Here is a 25,715-nt window from a genome sequence, read left to right as displayed (position 1 = left end):
CAGAGAAACAAGAGTAAAAATTGCAGTAAATGAGTGCAATGACTAGTTTGTGTGAAGTCTTTAAAAGCATTTTTCTCAGTTTCAGTGTTTGTGTAGTTACTGCACTCTGCAAAGCAGCACCTCTGTCATAGATCTACAAAATCTATTATTGAGAAGAAACGGAGTTTGAAGTCAAAGTGGTTTGAAATAAAGAAATTAAGAAACTCACAGATTGAGCACACAGTGAGTGTACTGTGAGGTTACACTTGAAGAGTTTGTTTCTAAAATGAGATAACTCCATTTTTAATCAAACTGCAGTTGGTTTGTTTTGAGTTAAGCCATAATAACTCAAACATACAGCTAACTAACACAATAAAAACATAAGAACATCTTCACTTTTAGTTTGCTGTGACCATCATCGCATTATTACCTCATCATGACATCCCAACATGAGTGTATTGAGTCATCCAGCTTTAATCGTTTAATGTTGGTACTATTTAAATTATTTGTGCTCTATTGGAGTACTGAAACTAGGTTGAGGGTTTTCAGTTCCCAGCATGTTTGGCATGGGATTAAATATTGAAAATAAATGTAGAAATAGTCTTCTTTCATGTGTTTTTATCATCATAATATAAGGAGTTTTATTATTGTTTAGTACTCTGTTCTGTTGATGGTTTTAAAAGGTCACCATTGTGCAGAGGAGTAGAACATTCCCTAATAGCACACATACATCTGTAAATGATATAATCTTATGTTCTGGAAGATATCTGTAAGATGTTCATGATTTAGAGTTGATGTAAAGGTGCTCTTACGGTGGTGTTTAGCAGATGTCTTACAGATGTATGTATGCTAGCTGGATTTGCCTAAACTGAGGACAGACACATTAAGCAATGGCTGAAAAGTTGATATTAAACAAAGTTATGAGATTGTGTAAATTGATGGTTAGGTAGGTAGAGTTTTTTTTGTCAAGACCAGCTTTTGAACAAGAATCTACTTGATCGTATACACTTCACTCATCCATGGACTTCTTTGATACAAACCAGGTATAGGTGGATCAACGCAGATGGGAATATCACAGTATTCCCAGCGTTTTCCAGACATTGTGGTGTAACACCATGGTGCATCCTCTTTATCAGGATTCCTGCAGAAGTTGTTATCTTCAAGACCGCTGGAATGAAAGGATTTTTGATGTTACTACCAAAGTGGCAAAGTGCAGTTGTGGCCCAATCTGGGCTGATAGGTCCAAAAAATATTTCCAGCCCAAAAAAACGTCAAAAAACGTCCAAAAGGAATGAAAACTAGATGTCAAACTGAATGTCAAATCAAAGTTAACAACTGCCAAAAGAAGTTTTATGTTGCAAAATTTACTTATCTGAATGGTTTCCTAGTAATTACACTTTTTTTTCTGTTGAACACATGCAAACAATTCTGAGTCATTTTTGACTACCATTTTATTTTTGTCTACTATGGGAGTCAATAATGCCTCAGAATTTTCATTTTTCCTAATATCTTTGTATTCAACCGAACAAATACATTTATACAGGTTTGGAACAACTAGAGGGTGAGCAATTCATGACAGAATTTTAGGGTGGAGTGTCCCATTAAAAAAGATCCCATGTGTGCTCGAGGCCACACACGGAAATGGATGTGAAACTTGTAACACATGCAAAAACTTGCTTAAGAAATAAGCATGGTTGAATTTATTGAAATGTACAATGTGTACAAGCATCTCAATGTTTTAGTTGTTGCCCAGATAGCTAATTTCTGTGTCCAAAATCTGCATCACACCTTACACCCTTACACTTATTATTATTATAAATTATTATAAATTATTATTACACCCTATACCACATCATCTGGTCCACACACCCTTATCTGGTCCGCTCCTGTTTAAGTGAATTTTATCAAATTTGAATGAAAATGTACCGTGGCCGCTGGGTGTCAATGCGCTGCAACAGAAGAAAACACATGCAAAAAAAAAAAACACAAGCAAATTCAGAAAGCATTCGCGTTAGTTTGACGACACATGCCCTGCAAATACTCGCAACACAAGCAAACACAGAAACGCGCTGCAAATTTTCGCAACACAAACAAACACAGAAACGCGCTGCAAATTCTCGCAACACAAACAAACACAGAAACGCGCTGCAAACTGCACACACGACAACGGAAGTGTTTCCGGGGGACCGCAAAAACTGATGCACTTCATGCGCTTCATTTTGACTGTTCAAATTCGTTAGTGGAGTTGTCAGCCACACTGACTATGTCGACTACAATACATTTTTAATCATTAATCATTAAACCATTAAATGTTTTTAACGTGACACTTGTTTAAGTAAGTCGAGCAATTACTACGTCTCATAGTTTTTGTTAAACTGTTCAAATCGACAGGCTAATAATATCCTACGGACGTACGTTAAGAAAGTTAAAATAAAGTTATAAAGCAACTACCTTCAATGTGGCTGACAACTCCACTAACGAATTTGAATAGTCAAAGTGAAGCGCGTCCCAATCAGGTGCATCAGTTTTTGCGGTCCCCCGGAAACACTTCCGTTGTCGTGTGTGCAGTTTGCAGCGCGTTTCTGTGTTTGTTTGTGTTGCGAGAATTTGCAGCGCGTTTCTGTGTTTGTTTGTGTTGCGAGAATTTGCGCGCGTTTCTGTGTTTGTTTGTGTTGCGAAAATTTGCAGCGCGTTTCTGTGTTTGTTTGTGTTGCGAGAATTTGCGCGCGTTTCTGTGTTTGTTTGTGTTGCGAAAATTTGCAGCGCGTTTCTGTGTTTGCTTGTGTTGCGAGTATTTGCAGGGCATGTGTCGTCAAACTAACGCGAATGCTTTCTGAATTTGCTTGTGTTTTTTTGTGTTTGCATGTGTTTTCTTCTGTTGCAGCGCAGTGACACCCAGCGGCCACCGTAAAAATGTCCTATAGTAACCCTGCAAGCAAGCATCTTCTCGCACTTTACGGGACCCTGAGAATTTGCTCACTGGTAAACCGTTGGCCCCTTAGCGCTGGGCCTACATGGTCAGCCCTCACCTCATCCCCCAAGCTTGATTTGTTGAAAAGTCTAAAGGAAGATATGTTTCCCCCATAACTGGTGTCTAATGGAAAATATGTTTCCCCCATAACTGGGTGGCTTTAGTCAAATAAACAATCCGCATTAAATAAAGGGCAGATCAAGCTTTTTACACCTGGTAACGTTTTGTGAGGTTTATAAAAGCAGTTCATCAAAGAGAAATGTCACTGACACACTTAGACATCAAGACTAATCATACAAGCCTCAACCATGGTGACAATCATAAAACAAAAGTTTTGTACTATGATGTTACCCGGGATGCATTGGAGCACGATGCTTTCATTTTTTTTTTTAGATTTGTCAACATTGTTGAGATTCAGATACTGATTCTTCATGTATAATTGATTTAAAATGTAACCTTTTGTTAATACATTTTGTTAGTTTCTAATTATACAATAGCTGTAAAAATGCTTTAATCCCCACAAAAATACAGACTAGCATCGCAATAAGCTTTTCCCATTAATTGTCATCTTACTTTGTCACTACAAATGCAATTTAACACACTATGGCCCATTTACACTTAATGTAAAAAAATGAAAGCGTCAAGAGCTCAACTAAAGCAACCCTAATCTCAATAATATAAGTTTTTGATATGTCAATTTTTTTTCAATATTGATAGCGAGTGCAAACGTGATCAACATTTCAACAAATCAAGAGTGGGGGCTGAGGGCTGCCCGTGCAGGGCCAGCACTAAGGGGCAAACATTTTGTTCTCAGGGGCCCTGCTGGGGGCCTTTAGGCTAGCCCTAAGTGGAACTGTTGAGAGCCTGCATGCAGGGAAAGGTCCCTTATATGTTCGGAGAACGTCCTGAAGGTCAACCAAATAACGTCCCCACACTCTTTAAAAAACTCCACATCGTGACCATCTCGAAATATTATGGGAATGTGTTTGACACCAGAAGGGACGTTCTGAGAAGGTTCTCAGGGCAAAACTTTTTTAGCCAGTACTTGGCCCAATTCACACTTGGGTCCTCGACCCAGATCTGGTCATCACACCGATGTTTGATTGTGAGAAGAGTGTGGCCCAGATTTGGCCCATGAGATCATTGAAAAAGGGGCTGTTGCCCACTTTGTGTAAATTAAAAGAGAAACAGAACCGTGAAAATAATTTGTTCAGTCAACTTGACTCAAATTGTAGTTAAAATTATTCATGAAACATTACAAGCCATTATTAATACATCAAAAGTACTTTTAAAATGCATTTTATAAATGCTTTAAGTAAAGTGTTAAATATATTTTTTTAAAGGCATGTTGTCATAATCGTTTCATCAATGCAGTCAAACTACAGTTTCTTCACCAGTGCAAAAGCTTTTTTGTGTAAAACACTACTGAAACTGTTGAAAGTAAAGTAACTGAATCAAACACTGATCATGATAACGGTGAACTGAAACAAACCTTGTTTTCAATAAAATACAAACTAGAGGAAATCCTTCGTTAAAGATGTTTTGTAAAAAGTAAATGTCGTTTGTAATAAGTGAAGATGTAGATTTTTTTTTGTCTACCTGCACTTGTAGTTCTCTGGAGTTCTATCATGTGTGTGGGGAGTTTGAGACACCCAACTCTGGCAAGTTAGGCCAGATTTTGTCACAGAAACAGTCCCCCTGTAAAGGCGTCCATCTCCATTTAAACAGGTGAGCTCTGGTACAATTGCGGGCGGTTCAGTTACTGCAAGAAAAACATGATCAATAATTGAATTAAATTAATATATGACAATGATTTTAAGCAGATAAAACTTACTGCATCGAATAATGGAACAATAATCCCAGCTTGTGGATGGATTTGTGGTATAACACCAGGGCCCCAATTTTCCATCAGGGTTCCTACAATAGTTCTCCTCCAAGTTCATTCCAGGTAAACTGCAAAAAAAAAAACGTTTTGTTTGCACTAAGAGGACTATATTTAATTAATGTTCAGTAAGTAGTAATAACTCACAGTAAAGGATCAAAACCATGTTGGTGGGGTGTCTGAGAGTCCCAGTGTTGGCAGGTGTATCCGTTTACTGTGGAGGAGACCGTGCCTGTATAGTCTTCTCCAATGCAGTGCATACATGCTTCTGCAACTATTCAAGAACAGATTCAAGAGAATTACATAACATGACTTCTTTACGATCACATTTTCTCGTGATTATTACATTTTTCTTTTAGATCTCAGCATAAATGTTTTTTGGCATCTTGTATTATTTTTTACTGTAAATCAGCATATTTGAGGTTAGACCCAATATAATTGTCATCTCTTGCTTAGTATTCTACAAACAGCCTAGATATGTCCTGGATAAAGAAGATGTAATGATAAAGTTTACAAACTGTCACTTTGGGGAAGGGACAAAGAACGTATCCAACTCGTCAATTTCTGATTCCCGCTACATCATCATGTGACGTGTGACGGTGGATACTGTAAACTATAGCGTGGAAGCCGGAACACAGTCTCTCACCCACAATATCACATGCTGGGTGTCCTGAACATTAATGTGGAGGAAATGGATGGAGTTCAGTGAAGTTAAACATGGACTGGCCAGCTGATAAACAGGGAGTTCAAAGTTTAATTAAAAAACCCTTCCGTTCTTCTCCGACCTGCACAATGATCCACCCAACAAAGCCATCCCTTACTGAATGAAAATATATTTCCTAATATATATATATATATATAAATATATTGAATAATACAGTAGATAAGCAATTGCCAGTTTTCATGATTTGAAAAGTATGTGACAAATTTCACAATATATGCGCTTATATATTTAGTAATACACTTTATAATGTATTCATGTAAATATGATAAGATATGGTACTAGATTTTAAAAAATATCAAACATATGTTTACTCATGCCATATATACACACACATATATGGAAAATATTTATTTATTTTGTTTAAGAACCATTTACAATACACATGTTGCATATTTTAAAATATAGCATACCTGCTCATACTAAAGCACTGGAAAGCACACAACCATAGCTTTTATAAATAAAGTAACATATAACATTTTTTATATTATCCTAGCCACAGACTCTACTCTTCAACACCACGGTCAACCCCAGGAATTAACACATGCTAGAAACTCTTCTCAAATTCAAACTAATACATAAACACTAACAGATCCCCCCATATTCATATACAGCAAAAAGACATGAGGAAATGATAATTAAATGTTAATGATAACACCATTAAGGTGCATCCCAGGTTTTTTTTTTGGGAACCTTTGTTGTAATTGGTGAAATTTAGTTTGAATTGCGCCATTCCCCGCCCCCCGACGGCCGTTATCCAGCGTCCGCAGCAATTAAGTGTTCATCGATTGACTACTGAAGATGGTGTCTTGCTGAAGCAGGCAGGTAAGATTAATAAGTAACATTATTTAAACATTATTATTATAAATTTGTTGTAAGTGTGCCTAACGCTATCGGGAATAACACTCTCTTCTGCCGTCATTATTTAAATTTACGTGAATTATGATGCCTTTTCCTCATCATTGTTTCGTATATCGCAAAATATACCCAAGCAGCACACGACTGCTTAAATGTATTAATGTTTAGCTTGATAAGGAAGCATGCATGAATAAGAAAATCAAATACGGTGCTGCTTGATATTAAAGTTAGCATGTTAAACAAGCCACAGACAAACTCAATGCTGTACGCAATCTACGCATGCACAGAAACAGAATGCAGTCTGTCATGTCAAGTAACATCACTTAAATGGTCAAATTCACAGAAAGATATATATAAAAAAGGCGATCATGGTGAGTTTTTGCAACATAGTGTAATGTGTTAAATAAATGCAACATTTGCGATAAAATCGGATGGCTGACAGTACGAATTGTTTATCTGCTAAAGTTAGTGGCTGTGTAGTGTTAATCCAATAACAAAATAAAAGAAATTACTCTAAAATTACTACGATTTTTAGGAATTCTGTAAGGATAGTCTAGCATGCATACAACCAGCAGTCATTCAGCAGAGACTTTTATCCAAAGCCATTTTTAATTGAGGAATATATGATTATATCGCTTTTTTTGTTGTTGTGTGTTTGTTTCATGGCTGATTTATATGATGAGTAATTTAATTGTATGGTGGTGAGAGTGTAAACCATTGTGGTGCAAAGCATTAAATAAAAAATACATCCCAAAACTAGCAGGTCTGCATATGCTTTTTAAAACGCTAGGCTAATTTGTGATGTGTTTTCTTGTGTCTTATGATACCAAGTAAAAAAATGTAGTTAGCTTGCTAGATTATGTGGACCATGTAAGTTTAGTGATGCATATTATATGTATCTCTGCCCTCTTTCTCATATAGAAAATGGTTGGAAGAGGGGAGAAGAGGAAAGTCAGTCTAACTGACTATTTTGGAAGGTAACCAATGGAAATTTCATAGTATCCCATCTATAACATGTTGGCCGTTGGCCTGTCAGCCAGCAGCAAACTGTTTATTTTCATAATCTGTGTTTGTAGTTATGGTGTGAATTCGATTTGAATTTAAAACCTAAATCAGACCAGCACAGCCCAGACCTCCAGCTCAGGCGGCGTAAATCAGACCAGCACAACCCAGACCTCCAGCTCAGGCGGCCTACACTCTTAGAAATGAAATGTTGTATTTAATTAATAAAGTTATGTCAACTGGTCCCACAAAACTTAGTTGCTTAAATGGAAAAGTATATGGTAATTGTATATGGTAATATACAATTAATCGTAACATAATGTTTTAAGTAAATCGCTCATAACTTTGTTAATTAAATGGTACATCACACACTTATTTTGAATAAATGTAAATTATTGTCTTGAATTTAATGACTATAGCTTGATCTAAGATGACCTGATTTAGTTCAATTTATTTAACAGAAATAATTTTTGCTAATGTTATCCATTTGTGTTGATTGTACTTAATGATTGGAACTTAGAGCAACTAAGACTGTAGGTCAAATAAAAACACTAAAATAAAATGAATTGCTAAACATTTTTTATATTATACATTTGTAACATTTATTAGACATTATCTCATTTAACTTCAATAAGATGATATTGAGAAAATAGAACTCAACAGAAATGCAAAACAATTATTGTTACCGCCCACGACCTAACCAAAGGCAACACTTTTCTGAACAAGGGTTACCACCAAACTCAAAAATATAACTAACTCTTTAAAACTTTTAAGATAAATGAACATTAAACACTAAGAAGTGTTTCTTTTTACTGAAAAGTGCACAATATAAAACACTTATTTAAGAAAATAACTCTCAAAATGCAGTGTACGCAAAGCATGCTGGGAAATATAAGTCCTCTGCCCTATTATAACTATTTTATGTTAACACAACACAACTCCTTTATGTTGTCCCAACATGAATGGATTCAGTTATATGACTAAACATAAAACAATCATGTTGTAACCATATTTTCCAAAAGTTGTGTTGATTTAACTTAAGCAAGTTAAGTAAATTGAACAGGCAGCAAAAACATTTTTTTTGAGTGTAAATCAGACCAGCACAGCCCAGATCTCCAGCACAGGCGGCCTAAATCAGACCAGCACAACCCAGACCTCCAGCACAGGTGGCCTAAATCAGACCAGCACAGCCCAGACCTCCAGCTGAGGTCTTCCCAAATTCATAATAGGAAAGTGCTTGTTATAGTGATTTAATGTTTGGTAGAGCAGAAAAGTAGTTTGTTATTATGTGTCACTTAGGTATAGTTACAGCTCTTATTTTCTCAGAATTTGTTGGCATCATACATTGGGGCTGAATGCATAAACTGCTATAGACTAGCCTTACACTATATAGAACCATGTGATTATTATTAAACATGCAGAAATGTATAGTTTTATAGTTAAGGTTTAGGTCAAATTGTTATCTTGAGTTAAATTAACATGAATAAATCCTTAATGACTAATGTCATTTTTGTAAAACAAACATAATTGAAATTGTTAACATTAATCTGGTTGTAACAATTGTTATGAAATTATGAAGCACATCAGTTTTATATGCGATACTCTACCTTGAAATTGCACGTGCTGAAATCATGTTTTTTAGATCTTGGCATATCATGTACTGATAATTGGCCGGACATTTGGAGTAAAGGTCAATGGGAGCCTTTTAAATCGAAGAACCCTTGGTTGGGGTGCAAGAATAAGAGACTTGGTATGTAATTGTTTAATCTGACTTGAATTCATGACCTTTTACCTTTTTCAAAATTAGTTAAATGAAAGCGGAGACTATTGATCCAGTTAAGTTAATACTAAAACGACGACAGCTTAACAATTTATATCAGTTTTTGATGACGTGTTTGCTTTTTTCTAAGTCTTAAATGTTAAATTTTATTTTAACAACATGATATTCTTGACCTTGCTGTCTTTGAACAAAGCATGGTTTGTGGTATTAGATTTTAAAAATGTGGTGAACAAAACTGAAATAAACATACAAATGACAACAGGAAGTGAAAATCAAATAAACAAATTAAAACGCATGAAACTAATTTCATTGGTTATTTTTTTCATTATAGGATGCCTGGTCTGCTCTAATGCTGTATCATCAGGGGTCTTCAAAGAACAAGGTTTCCAAGTTTCCACGGAGTGGTCTACATTTCAAATTCAAGGTTCCAACAATGAAAACAGAGACATTGTTTTATGTTCATTAAGAAACAAAATCAAAAGACATTTTTGCTCAAAAGCACATGCTATTTCTGAAAAGATAGAGACGCAGTGAACATGTCATTACTAAAAGAGACTTACTCTGTGTTCAGAACCACATATTACCTTACCAAAAATAATCGTCCCTTCACAGATCATGAAACACTCATAGAACTCCAGCAGCTCAATGGAGTAAAAATGGGACACATTCTGCACTCTCGTTTAAGTGCCACCAACATTCTTGAAAACATTGCGAAAGAAATGCTGAGTTCAGTTGTGAACAACATTGTTCGCTCCTCAGGCAAACTAGCTGTACTAATAGATGAGGCATTCACCTTGAGTAGTAAAACCACCATGATTGTTAACATCAAAGCATGTGTCCTAGGTGAACCACCAGATTTCGTATTTCTTGATCTAGTGGAACTTCAGGATCAGACATCTATAGGAATAATTGATGCGTTAATGAGTTGCCTAACAAAAGCCAGAGGAGTGGCTAAAACAAAACTGGGTGTCCTTTGTCTCAGATGGTGCTAATGTTATGGTAGGGAAGCACTCTGGTGTGTCAACGAAATTGACAAAGAGATTTCCAAAACTGCTTACTTGGCACTGCATGAATCATAGGTTAGAACTGGCAGTTTCTGATGCTGTAGATAAAGTTACTGCTATTAATCACTTTAAAATCTTTGTTGAAAAATTGCACAACATCTATAGGAAGTCAAACAAAAACCAGAGAGAGCTTTTACAATCAGCAGCCGCGGTTGGCTCTCAGGTTCTCAAAATTGGCCGAGTCTTAGATGTCCGGTGGGTTGCCAGCAGTTTTCGGACTGTTCGGGCTGTCTGGATATCTTTTACGGCCCTTGTCAGACACTTTGAAAAGGCCTCCAATGAGACAGACATACAGAGGCTTATGTGATAGGCTGAAGAGCCCTGAATTTCTCTGTAATCTTGGTTTGATGTATGATACCTTACATGAACTGTCCATTGTCACTGAGGAACTTGCTAGCTCAAACTATGACTCTACTCAGAGCTGATCTTCTTGTGAAAAGAGCAATCAGACTTTTAGCATTTTTAAAACTCAGCCAGGGGAGAAACTTTCAGCTGCCCTGGAGGCAAAAGATCATGGCACATTCAAAGATATGCACTTGAAGTCAAATCCTAAAATTAAGTCCATAAACACTGAAGAATTATTGCACAGTCTAATTGACAGTCTTCAAATACGTCTTCCTTTAAGAACCCTTAAGAGCTGCATGCAGACCTTTCCTGTCAGTACTGCAGAATGCGAAAGAGGTTTCAGTCTAATGAATACCATCTTGACCAACAAGAGGTCTGTGCTTCTTGTTTCAAATGTTTCAAATTTGATGATGGTCAACCTAAATGGCCCACCAATTTCACTGTTCAACCCAGAGAAATATGTACAGTCCTGGGCAAAACATCATCGCACTGCAAATGACCCACAGTCAAGGCAATGTAAATCTGTAAATATAATGATGGATAGAAAATCTGTTCGGAACATACTGTAACTGAAAAAGAGAATTCTTAATTGAAAAATGTAATGTTGTATTTTTTTGAGTTTAGAAAAAAATGCACAAATGACAGATTGTAAATGTTGTTCACATGAAAAATAAATTAATAAACTACTAATGAACCAAAAAATGCTTCACTAGTCATTTTTGGCCATTTCTATTTAAAATTTGAGTTGAGTTGGGTTGGGTAATAGTAAACCACTTTTTTTGTAGGACTACACCACTGGCGTGTGTCTATGTCAATGTGTGTAAGTATGTATGCATATTGTGTGTGTGGAGCATTTGTATGTCTGTCTTTTCTTGTTTTCACCTTTTTCTTGTTTTTACAGGGATATGACTTTAGTTGTTTTTCTTATTTTCAATATGTCTCGTGTACATGCTTTGTAACAATGAAAATTGTAAAAAGTGCTATATAACTAAAGTTGAGTTGAGAAATAAGCTCTCTTTTTTTGCCAAGTGTTTGATATCCTTAGGACAACATCATGTTGACCCTAGGACAACATTTAAATCAACCAATTAGATTTCAGAAATAAGTTTACAGTTTATTGTAAATGTAATCTTCCAACCAGGATTAGGTTCTTCTAGACCATTGCTTTTACTTATCATTTCCCTCTGATTTTAGGGGTTAGTTATGGTTGGGGTTTAGGTTTTATTTATTAAAATGTTGTCCTTAGGTCAACAAATAGTGCTAATGCTAAATTTAAATGCTGGGAACTAGAATTCCGCTTTAACTCCTTCTGTGAATGTTTCCATTTATGTGTACATAACATTTACATACTGTACATACATTCACATTTATAAGGGAACATCCATGTGCAATATACTAAAAAAAGATCAAATGTGACGAATATTAGATTTATGTTTGTCTTTGTTTCTAAATATACTTGTGTGTTGAATGTTTAGCAATACATTGTCAATGCATATATTGCTGTATATAAAAAATATCAGTACCAGTTTTCAATATATGGAAATGTATTATGTACTATATAGCATTTTGCAGTATATTCCCATATTTTTTTGTTCCTTAAGGGATGTGGGACATTTGATTTGGGCTGTTTGCCTGGGTCTCACCCAGTTTTATCCACAGATTCCATGAACAGTGAGGGAAATAATTATTTAAACCCCTGCTGATTTAGTAAGATTGCCTGCTCATAAAATAAATGAAGGGTCTATATTTGTTATAATAGGTTTATTTTAACTGATAGACACAGAATAAAAATATAAAAAAATCAGGGAAAAAAAAGGTTATATAAAGGTTATAAATGGATTTGCCTTTCAGTCAGTGAAATAGTTTGATCCCCGAGAAAAAGTTACTTTGAACTTGGTGGAGAAACCATTCATGACACGCACAGAGGTCAGACATTTTCACTTTGTGGAAAAAGTGTTTAGTAAGCACACTAAGCAGTGTTCATTTCATCTGGGCTTACCCATGTGGGGCCTACATGGAACCCATGGACAAAACCAGCTGAGGCCCAGAAGACAGCCCACATCAAACCCATCTCGGCCCCATGTGTCTTTGCTGGCTTGGTTATGTTGATAATAGCATCTGCATCCTCCCTCAGAATTTCTGGACATTTTATATTAATAAATTGTACAGTCGAAGTATAGCGAGCTACCATAAACTGCCTGAACAACCTGGAAAACTACCTCATCCTGTCCCTCTTCTGTCTTGTCTCTGAAAGGTCTTCAGGTGTAGCATCGGGATGCCCAATATCTTAGATATCTTCTTTAGTGCAGCATATCCCAGTCCTAACTCATGTGCTAACAGAACCATTATTATGTTTATATCAAAGGCTATATCACTCCATGTTGACTCCTGTAGACGTGTGGATTAGATCACACTTTTTCTAAAGCCATTCACTGATTTACATTTTTTGCACTCAAGCAACAGACTACTAAACCCTTGGTTTTGGTGATCTATGTTTATTTGTAGATCATTCGACATACAGTTTGGACAGTTTTCAACTCGCTCACATATGCATTATATCATCTAGGTATGATGACATAGTAACCACTCACGGCGAACATTCTATCTCAAAAATGAGTTCCAAACCACGTGGTACTAAAATGTGTATGTCATTCAATATCTACCCCTGGCCGCCTGGTGGGAGTATGTTTTTCCTGAATACGACGAAACTACATCGAGTGCAAGCTCCTGAAGCGTTGGACACTTCGGGATATCAGCCCTAATGTGATTTCAGGTCACTGCGGCTTTCAGAAAATTTGCATTCCGTTCAACCGGTCGATGGGCGTCATCTAAGCTTTGGACACTACAGAAAGGTAGGTGGACCTAAATACATAGCTTTTATCTTGTTATTGACGAAAATCCATCGAAATCCATAGTGGAGAAAGTATTTAACTAAATCGCGGAAATTGGGTAGTAACATTTGTGGCAGGTAGATTAGCGAATGTAGTGCGGGCGCCGTTCTAAAAAAAAACATAGTCTTTATTTAACTCCTTCTGACTGTGTTTTTCTTGACATTAGTACTGATGCTATGTAGTTTAATATGTATATCATGTTTTTTCTGACATACGTGTCAAAATGGTTACATAGTTTACATCACTTCGAGTTAGATTACTGATGACTAGCCTGTAACCCTGTCTAAATTAATAGGCTCAGAACACTTGATATGACAGTAGGCCTGGCCAAGTGCAATGTGAATATGACAAAGTAAACAAGCATACTATTATTTAGGTCTTTTTTGCATTTTTTCATGTAACCTCTAGCTGAATATAGCAAATCTATGCATGTAAGTGGCATTGGATGAATGTGATCAAAAAGTTATGCTTGTTGTGTTTATTTTGTTTACTCTTTTATCCAAAGTATCCTGCACACTTAAACCATGTTGATGAGAACATTTTATGTCCAACTTTCTTTAATCATGTAGATTATGTAGATTTACGTAGATTATGTAAAATGATTCTCCATGTTTATTAGGCTTCTGGTGCTGCTTATGTTAGAGAAATCCAGTGTTAATCAATGTATGTACAGTTGAAGGGCCTAATAATTGATGTTATGTCTTTACAGCTAATTATGAAAAGAAGAACGGGGCCCAACACACAGCTAGATCTAGCCAGACAGCACCTCCTGGAGAGAATGAATATTTGTTGTGTACTTGTATGAATATGAATTAACAATTAATATTGATGTGTATTGTTGTTTTCTCTTGTATTCTGAAAATAAATGTTTATGAATATGAATGAACTCTTATTAATTATAATATTTTCAGTGAGGTTCCATGGATCTGATGCCCATTCCACCTAAAACAGTACATTTTCATGATTTTATTTGAAAGAATGAACAAAATTCTACATTCTATTCAAATTTAATGCAAATGTCTTAAAAATAAGGAAGTTACAAGCAAAACGTGTGAATAATATGCATTTTCGGTCACACGACTTCAATTGTAGCTAATGTTAACTATTTTACTTTATTCCTCAGTATTATAAATATCATAACTTTCGCAATCCTCAACTGATTTTCACAATTCAGGTGTCGTCGTAAAGGGAATTTTCAGCTCTGTCTAGTCATGTGATCCCTTTTGAGCTTAAGGGTGTTTGGAAATTTTGTCATCATACCTATATCACCAACAAGGAAATCCCAACGCTATTCATCAAATGTATCTTACGCTTCGATGCACTACAGGTGCTTATTTTCTCATGCTCGCAAACTAAGCATGCACTTTCCTTACCCAACCGAGCTATAGATAGCTGCTTAAGTGCTTTAGGACGGAGTTTATGTGTTTTTCCCATCTTCACTGCACTGATTTCCATGTTTCTGTCAGCCAGCGGAGCATGTCACGTGAGGCATTTTGGCGAATCAGGTCACGGTAAAGTGACTTCAGCCAATTCAATTTTGTCTCCTGGTTTAGATCAGCCTTTATTTTTTACCTATTGGTGGGCTCTACATAGGAAATTACCAAATATAGACAGGGGCACATTAAACTAAAGAAAACAAGCTTTCCAATGATACCACACTCAATGTTTTCTAATGTGGCCACAGAAATACATCTGCTTGAAAATGGCTAATTTCTGACAAAGGAAAAATGACACAGGGAAGAGAATCAGATTAAAAAAAAATATATTTTATCGCGAACTTTCGCTATTTCTATGGTATCATTGTTAAAGAAGACATGTTATAGAAGCGAGATATACCAAAATCTGTAAATCGACCATATACGCATAAAAATGTTTCGCCTTAAAGCATTGTGTTAATTCCCGAGAGAAAGAAATTCATAACACTGCTTTAATCTCACACTGTAGCATCTAAGGACATTCACATATAAACAACATGGCACTCAAAATGAATTGGGTATCTACACAGCAATTGCATGATAATTTAGAAACAACCGTCGCATGATGCCACATGACCATATTTTTCTTTGCTGCAATAAATGCCTTATAAAACATCGGAAAAGGAAATATAGAGTCAAGAACCCAAGGTCAACACTTATCGTGGGTGCAAAATATATATTGAAATATGTATAAAGCAAATATTTTTGTGTATTTTGAAATATATTTTTTGGCATATGGGAATTGTAACAAACTTGCACAACTGATTTTGAGAATCTGGTCTTTCTATCTTTCTTTAGGATGTATGCCGATCAGACTGACTTTAAAAAGGGGTTTGCTTTGAAAGCAATTCATTGCACTCTCTCCAGATCATTTGCTTTAAGCAAATGTTTCGTTCCAATTATTTGCACGCAAATGAAGCAGTGTTTTTCATCTCCAGCCACCGGGGAACCGCTCCCACAATGTTTTAGATATCTCAAATCAACTAGTTCAATCAGCTTTCATTAATGAGATGATGTGACAAGTGCTACCTGTTACAGGTTGTGAATATTATTGCCACAAAATTGGTCATTTGGTTGCAATGTGCTTTTCACATGAATTTGCTGTCTTTAAATCAGATGACCAGTCCACCCCATTCAAATATCTTCTCAGATGCGGAAGAGAGGACTTACAACAAAATAAAACATATATATATATTTCAACAACACGTGAGGTTACACGATGATCACAGTGATGTCGCACCATTCTCATTCTGTGACAGTGTGAGTTATATGTGAGATACAACCCTTGAACTTGCATAAATTCTCCTTACGGATCCTTGTAGGCCTGGAGAGTTGCTGAAATATGTTGTAATGTGCATGGATTAAAACCTGTATGTTCATATAGTATTCAAAGAAGGTATACTTTGAAAGGCAGTGCTTTAGTTGTACAAAAACCAGACTTCGTCAAGAGCCACGGAAATTCTCTCTTGGTTCATTTGGTTCACCTCATATTTAACTACTACTATATTTTAATTTGTTTAAATTATCCAGTATTCCCTGAATGTTACTGATGTTATTATCTCTTATGTGATATCTGATCAATTTATTTATATGTCTGTTCGTTTACATTCGGCGCTTCGGGGGACTGAAAATGCAAACTTGAAACTTGTTTTGTTATGCAACATACTTATGAACTCCACCACTATGACCACACGCATATAGGGATGCAAGTATTATAGATTCTGTTGGTATGGTTATAGTCTAAGGGATAATCACAGTCGCACAATTATGACGATAGTTATTCATTATTTAATTTCTACATTTTTACTGGCTCTTTATACAAAAAGTAATAAATATATAATATTACCTAGTTATTAGTTTGCAATATTATGCAATAATGTCATCTTTATAGATTATAGGTTATAATACCATAAAACTATTTGCCTAACTCACAGAAATGTCATACATAGTTAAAGACAGTGAATAAGCCTGAACCAACAAATCTCTTTGCAGTGCATTATTTGGAATTCCATATATACTTTTTATAAAAATCTAATAAACAAAGCAATTTAGCAATGAATAAAATAACATTTGCACACTAACCTGAGAACACCAGCATATGAATCAGTCTTTCCATTGTTGGTGGATTTGCAGTATGCAATGAATCTGAAACAGTGACAAAAACACATTTAAATCAACAAAAAGAACGATCTTGCAAGTATAACAACAACAAATATATTCAACTGAAGAAAACATCTCAGATTACCTGCATCAACGGACAGGGCTGAATATCAAACTGTAATGACTTACGCGAATTAGGGTGTTCGCTTAGTTTTACATTCAGTTTACTTTCTTACACAAATTTTGATGAATTGATTCTAGGCAAATTGATGTTTGCAACATAATTTGAATGATGAGGCATGCAGTAAAAACAAAATAATGAAAATGGTCACGCCTGAACACACAAATCTCTCATAGATGGCTGTAAGAGGTGCATCATTTGCAATTCTATATATATATTTTACAAAAATCTGATAAACAATTCAATTTACCAATGAGGAAAATAACATTTGCACACATTGTCCACATTTGGCAACACAGTCTCAAGGAAGTTCGTGGCATAGACACAAAATTTGGAATCTATTGATTCCTGTCGCGAATTTTCCCCTTTTTTCTGTCACTCTGTCATACACCGCATGTGTATGAACATTAATATATATATAACCTGATATCATACGCTGTGAAAAATGTTCCGTAGTTTTAATGGAAAAATACCAGCAGCTGTGGTTGCCAGTAAAATTCCGTAAAAAATACAGGAAAAGCACATAAACAGCATTACTGTTTAAAACTTCAAGCTGTGTATGAGTTAGATGCATTTTAGTCATTTATATTAAGAGCATGTAATTATAATTACATTAAATTATAATTATAATTAGTCATATTATAATGGTATATATAAATAAAACATTTTTTAATGTAAAATTAAAACTAGGAACTAATGCATAAAAGTGAAAACAATATGTTTACTGATTTTATTTTTATTTGCAATAATACCAGCAGCTGTGGTTGCGAGTAGCCCCAGAGTGCAGGCTGGGAGATTGGAACGAGGGCAATGCATTTGGAAGGAGGCGACATGTCGCCCCGCCCACTTAACCTTTCATTGGTTCATGATCAGAAGGTGCTTATTGGTAAAGAGAGGAGGGCAGCAAGGCAACAAGCTTTCGGAAACAGATCAAACCGCAGCGTCTCAGCTCAAACCACAGTTTCTGTTAAACTATAAAATTAAAATGTTCTTTGTTTCTTCCACTTGTCATTTTTCACAAAATTTTAACTATACCTCCAACTAACCAAAGAAGCACCACGCCATTTAAACCAGGGAAGAATATTGTAGTAGAGTAGGCGGGGCGAAACCGTGGTTCGAGTCTGGTGAGTAATTGTGAATGAGCGCCAGCTGGGCGCACACCGCGCTCGAATCACGTAGGAGATTGGGAGCATATAAAAGGAACGAGCGACCGGACCGTCGAGGAGAGAGTACTGGGCCCGAACTTATGTTAAGTTTATATTTATGGTCCTGTGATTTGTATTTATGTTTTGTTTGCCGGCGGTCGCCCGTGAGGGGCCGCCAGCTTTTATTATTTATATTAAAACTTTGTGTTTAATGTCTGCCGGTTCCCGCCTCCTTCCTTCCATATCTTGAATCTTATTACAAATATGTTTTTTGAGCAGTTAAACTGTGCCCATTTTGTAATTTTACAATAGTGTCTCATGTTGTACAGATCCATTTGCGTGGATGACATTTGGAAACTACAAACGCTACGCGGGTTTTGCAACCTGTTTGGAAATAACAAATCTGTTAAAGACGGAGAAAACATCACCTTCTTTAACATTTTACACCCGTTGTTGTGTTCACATTACTCCTATCTAAGTCAAGGACATCAAATGTATTGACAACATTGTGACCGTATGCTATGCCTATTAATAATATGTATTGTTATAAACCTTTTATATTTTTACATTCAAATGTAATATAGCATTTAGCAGAATCCATAGCTTATCGAAGCTATACATTTTTATCAGTTTGTGTGTTCATGGAACCGAACCCACAATCTTTTGCTCAACCATTGTGCCACAGGAACACACAAATCCTGCAATATCAGCATTATTCATAATGTCTATCACAAGTAATATAATAAACAACTACAATTATTTAAATCCTGCATCTTTTTATTTGTGTACCATAACGTATGGAGCCAAAAACTGAACTTTGGCTAGACACAAAGCAGAAGTTGCTGTCAAATGCAACTTCCTAGACGGAGAACATATGAGTTTGGAACTCCGTAATTTTTTTATTGAGCATTCCAATTCATCTGAATCAAACTGCAGTTGGTTTGTTTAAAATTAAGCTACAATAACTCAGAGAATACAGCTAACTTACACAATAAAAAAAAAAACATGATAAAATTTTGTTTAAAAGGAGACTCTTCATATATACACACTGCTCTAGTATCGCTTTCGTTGCTGTAGCTGGTTGATGTAACCAAATCACTTTTTGTGTTCATGCGCATGAATTTCTAAAAATTTTGCTAGGAACCCAAAATTAGCTTTATTGTTGACATTTCCTATCTACTAAAGGGAACTTTCCATATATTATCCTTGTTCATTCTCTTATTGTTATTATGTTGTTTATTGTCGCTGTTGTATATGCTATAATATATGCTGTAATACGCTGTAATATGTCGTACCGCCCTCTCGTCCAAACTGCACATGCGGAAAACATGAGCCACACCAACTATTCATCTTGGAAATATGTCAGAATACTGGAGACGATCGACACTTCTGCATCACAGGATCCAGGATTCTGCATTTCATCCTTCTCTTGCTAAACAGTTTTGATCTTTTGGCTGCTATGACAGTGTATTTATAAAATATAGTTTTTATAGCAATTAATATCAAAAGAAGATGCAATAAGATTCTTTTGACTGGTTCGCAGAATTTTTTCCTGATGTAGAATTATGTGTCAGTGGGTTTTTTGTTATAACAGTCATAATGAGCTTACATTGGAAACCCTAATTTTCCTGCTACAATCCATGTAAAGAGTTTTTCAACGGTTAAGAGGTCTGTATTTGTTTTTTGACTAAGACATCAAGAATCAGTGTATGAATCTCAACAGTGGTGACCAACAAATGAAAAGCTTACTGCCGTAATGCATGCTGGGAGTCATGGATGAGTTTTGTACTTTGATGGTACCAAGAATGCATTGCGTTTATCTAGAGATGTTTTTTTTTGCAGAGACAAACAGGTTTATTCTTGAATTCTGCTAGTCCTTTATTCATGTGCTCAATGTGTTGTTAAAGAGTTAGGGTTATTTCATACTTTAGTATAAATGAGGATCAAAAAATCACTTTAAATCAGTGCCTAATCTCTAGAACAGGCATTGACACTCATTGACACTCCCAATAAGAATAAATCTCATAACTGCATTACCTCATCTACTGCACTGTAACTTCAATAACTGCACTAACTCATCTACTGCACTGTAACTTCAATAACTGCACGAACTCATCTACTGCACTGTAACTCTATTAACGGCATCTACTCATCTATTGCACCATAACTTCAATAACTGTATTAGTAACTCAGTAACTCTATTAACGGCATCTACTCATCTATTGCACCATAACTTCAATAACTGTATTAGTAACTCAGTAACTCTATTAACGGCATCTACTCATCTATTGCACCATAACTTCAATAACTGTATTAGTAACTCAGCAACTCTATTAACTGCATCTACTCATATATTGCACCATAACTTCAATTACTGTATAAGTAACTCAGTAACTCTATTAACTGCATCTACTCATCTACTGCATTGTAACTTCAATAACTGCAGGAACTCATCTACTGCACTGTAACTCTATTAACGGCATCTACTCATCTAGTGCACCATAACTTCAATAACTGTATTAGTAACTCAGTAACTCTATTAACTGCATCTACTCATCTATTGCACGATAAATTCAATAACTGCATTAACTCATCCACTGCACTGTAACCTTAATAACTGCATTAACTCATCTTCTGCACTGTAACTTTAATAGCTAATGTCTGTAATTAATGCACACTTAAGTCACTTGCACTATTGTATAGTCTAAATTGTTATCTTTTCATATCCACCTGTATATTACGCTCTACAAACGAACGACGTCTTGTGATGCGATCTCTTAAAGGTAAAAAATCTCTCTCGCGCACCTTCTCCGGATCTGTTCCACCTATGTGGAATGATCTGCCCACTGCTACAAGATCTGCAGATTCTGTAGCCATCTTTAAGAATCGTCTGAAAACACATCTCTTCCGCCAACATCTGACTGATCTGTTCTGACTCTTTTCTTCTCTACTCTTTTTCTTCTCTACTCTGGGAAAAACAAAAATGAATGAATGGTTCCGTATACTGTGTTAGGCTATATGAGACTAGTCTTCTTTTTGATTGCACTTATGCTTTTGTTGTACTTATGCTGTCCTAACTGCTTCCATTATCTACCCCACTTGTAAGTCGCTTTGGATAAAAGCGTCTGCTAAATGACTAAATGTAAATGTAAATATTAATGTTCACAGTATATCCTTCTGTATATATTGTCCATAGTACATGGCCATTGTAAAGTATTTTCCTAATATTGTATTTGTATTTATTCACACTGTATATCCTGCACTTGCTAATTGCACTTCTGGTTAGACCTAAACTACATTTCGTTACACTGTACTTGTATATGTGTAATGACAATAAAGTTGAATCTAATCTAATCTAATCTAATAAAAAATTACATGAACAATTGTTGCTTAGGTATTTTTCCACCTATTTCTGTTTCAAAATATAGTTACAACATAAAAAGCAAAGGATCAAGATCCCAACTAAAGCAAACTCTCATCAAAAACCATCAACATTGAAACTTGTATTAATTCTCAATAAGAACTTTTGTAGACGTGTGTCAACCCCAAAGCCTTTGCAGGTAAATTGGATGGGTGACTCCGGGGTGGTGGAGGCAAGAAAAGCGCTAAAATGGCATATCAGAGATGTATGTAATGTGTGTATGTTGCAGCATGTGTAAATCCAGCTTAAGACAGATTCTATATAAACATAATAGTCTCTCGTCACCGGATCTCTGTGACAACGTGCAACAGAAATAAAGTGACAGTAGTGTCTGTTAGTGAAGATGGTAATAGTGTTTGTGGAGTTGAAAAAAAAAACTCCTTGTAAAAACTATGGATTTTCACTGTAAATTTACCAGAGAAGTTTACAGACAATCTGCTGTATTTTTACGGACGTTTTCTGACAACAGGTTTATTAAACTACAGTATTTCACTGTTAATATCACGGCCATTAAGTCATAGATATTGGCTAACCAACACTGTCCCTCATCACAGCTGAAAATTTAACTAAAAACGAGAGTTTCATGAGTTGATAAAACAACAATAAATGGCTCCCCTAACCCCGCCCCTAAACCTTACGTCACAGGGGAAAAGTAAAATCTTTACAAAACATACAACTAGAGATCGTATTGAAAAGGAATTTACACAAATGAACCTTGTAAAATAGATAAGAATTCTCATCAGATTGTCTTGATGTTTCAACATATGAAAGATTTGAGTATTAAAATACGTTTGAGTGAAAGTCGTGCTAGATGTTGTGCTGACTGAAAAAAGTGGGAAATTGATGTCCATGAAAACAAATGTTTTTTTTGCTGTTATATCGAGTTGTATTGGCTTAACAGGATACTCAGCATTGTAAAGAGCTTTTCAGTTATATCACTGATATATCAGTTTCTTATTTTTCGCTGATCGAAAATCTAAAATAACGGTGTAGTGCAACTAGCCTATACCAAGCTGGTCATAGCGGGTAAGGCTGGTCTGGGGACTGTTTGTCAGGCTGGCCACAGCTTACTACACTTAATTGCTGTTATTGATTGGGCCAAATCTGTGCAAGTTTGTCTAATTCATTAAAAATAAACTGCTATAAAAATAAATGGGCATAGTGCATAGAATACCTCTCAAAACCTGCAGCATGGATGGGGTCAGGGGAGGCTTCACAGGATTTTTATTTTTGGGACACTCCTTTCCGGACACAATTTTTATGTGTGTGTCTGTCCCCAAAAGTGTCACAGCCGTCTCTTTGACAGACATTGAATCTTTGGCAGAGGAAAACATTTTCTTCCACACCTCCTCTTTAAGCCATACATTGTCTCCTACGTGGATCTGTAAAAAAAATGGACAAGACAGACATTCTGAGGTAAATATTTCTTTAAGAGTAGCATAAAATCACAGAAATGTAAAAAGAACAATGACAATCTTTTTCTTCCAAAGGTGAACCTTTTATGGGGCTCATGTTTTTTCACCTTTCAAACCATTAGCAAAAGTCCAAGGACATATATGTGACCCAGTCTATAAAAAAACTTTTATGACTTATTGTTTTCTACATAATGTAAAGAAGATTCTGTAAAATTATAATCTTGATATCTTTAATATTAACTATTGTTGGACTTTGAGGCGTCCTGCAGACGATTTCCAATAAAATGAGGTTTATTAACCAGATCACAAAAAAATACAGCATGCTGGGTTGGTAGACTAACACTCCTCTGTTCTCTCAAAAACCAACAACCCCCAAAGTACATAGTCTCAAAATATACAGTTGAAAGAAAAAGTATGTGAACCCTTTGGGCTTACTTGGATTTCTTCATAAATTGGTCATAAAATGTGTTCTGATCTTCATCTAAGTCACAACAATAGTCTGCTTAAACTAATACCGGACAAACATTATACGTTTTCATGTTTTTATTGAACACAACATGTAAACATTCATAGTGCAGGGTGGAAAAAGTATGTGAAACCCTAGGCGAATTACTTCTCAAAGAGCTAATTGGAGCCAGGAGTCAGCCAACCTGGGGTCCAATCAATGTGATGAGATTGGATGTGTTGATTAAAGCTGGCCTGTCCAATAAAAAACACACACCAGTTTTGAGTTTGCTGTTCTGAAGAAGCGTTGTCTGATGTGAACCATGCCTCGCACAAAAGAGCTCTCAGAAGACCTACGATCAAGAATTGTTGACTTACATAAAGCTGGAAAGGGCTACAAAAGTATATCTAAAAGCCTTGATGTCCATGAGTCCACAGTAAGACAGATTGTCTACAAATGGAGAAAGTTCAGCACTGTTGCTACACTCCCTAGGAGTGGTCGTCCTGTAAAGATGACTGCCAGAGCACAGAGCAGAATGCTCATTGAGGTGAAGGAGAATCCTAGAGTGTCAGCTAAACACTTACATAAATCTCTGGCACATGCTAACATTTTTGTTGACAAATCTACAATAAGGAAAACATTAAATAAGAATGGATTTCATGGGAGGACACCACGGAGGAAGCCACTGCTATCCAAAAAAACATTGCAGCACGTTTGAAGTTTGCAAAAGAGCACCTGGATGTTACTCAGCACTACTGGCAAAACATTGTGTGGACAGATGAAACCAAAATTGAGTTGTTTGGAAAGAACACACAGCGCTATGTGTGGAGAACAAAAGGCACAGCACACCAACATCAAAACCTCATCCCAACTGTGAAATATGGTGGAGGTGACATCATGGTTTGGGGCTGCTTTGCTGCCTCAGGCCCTGGACGGATTACTGTCATCGATGGAAAAATGAATTCCAAAGTTTATCAAGACATTTTGCAGGAAAACTTAAGACCATCTGTCCGCCAACTGAAGCTTAACAGAGGATGGACGATGCAACAGGACAACGACCCAAAGCATAGAAGTAAATCAACAACAGAATGGCTTCAACAGAAGAAAATACGCCTTCTGGAGTGGCCCAGTCAGAGTCCTGACCTCAACCCGATTGAGATGCTGTGGCATGACCTCAAGAGAGCGATTCACACCAGACATCCCAAGAATATTGCTGAACTGAAACACTTTTGTAAAAATGAATGGTCCAAAATTTCTCCTGACCGTTGTGCAGGTCTGAAATGCAACCATAGGAAACGTTTGGTTGAGGTTATTGCTGCCAAAGGAGGGTCAACCAGTTATTAAACCCAAAGGTTCACATACTTTTTCCACCCTGCACTATGAATGTTTACATGTTGTGTTCAATAAAAACATGAAAACTTATAATGTTTGTGCGGTATTAGTTTACTAATGTTGCTATTGTTAATATATTGCCAGAACAGTTTTTATGCAAAATAGTTATTCATTAAGATAAATTAAAACACGTGTAGAAATCCACAAGAAACATTTATTATTATACTGACAGAAAAAGAACAGAACAGTAGATTTTAGAGAAGATATTTGTTTTGTTTTTTGACCCCTCCTTGAACTGCCACCTTACCGTTGTGTAGGGGTTTGAGTACCCGAAAGACCCTAGGAGCTATGTTGTCAGGTGCTTGTATAGGGTCTCCCAAGGCAAACAGGTCCTAGGTGACGGGTCAGACTAAGAGCGGTTCAAAGACCCTTATGATGACAAAAAATTGGCACGGTATGGCGCAGCGATCTGCCCCCTGATCTGAACCCGAGTGGTGTTCTGTTATTGGACTTCTGTGCAAGTTACAGCTTGTCCATAACGAACACCGTGTTCAAGCATAAGGGTGTCCATCAGTGCACATGGCACCACGACACCCTTGGCTGGAGGTCGATGATCGACTTTGTGGTTAATTCATTTGGCCTCCGGCCATATGTCTTGGACACTCGGGTGAAGAGAGGGGCGGAGCTGTCAACTGATCACCACCTGGT

This window comes from Triplophysa dalaica, chromosome 5 (assembly GCF_015846415.1).
Source record: "Triplophysa dalaica isolate WHDGS20190420 chromosome 5, ASM1584641v1, whole genome shotgun sequence".
Lineage (NCBI taxonomy): Eukaryota > Metazoa > Chordata > Actinopteri > Cypriniformes > Nemacheilidae > Triplophysa > Triplophysa dalaica.
Note: the sequence above shows the minus strand (reverse complement) of the source record.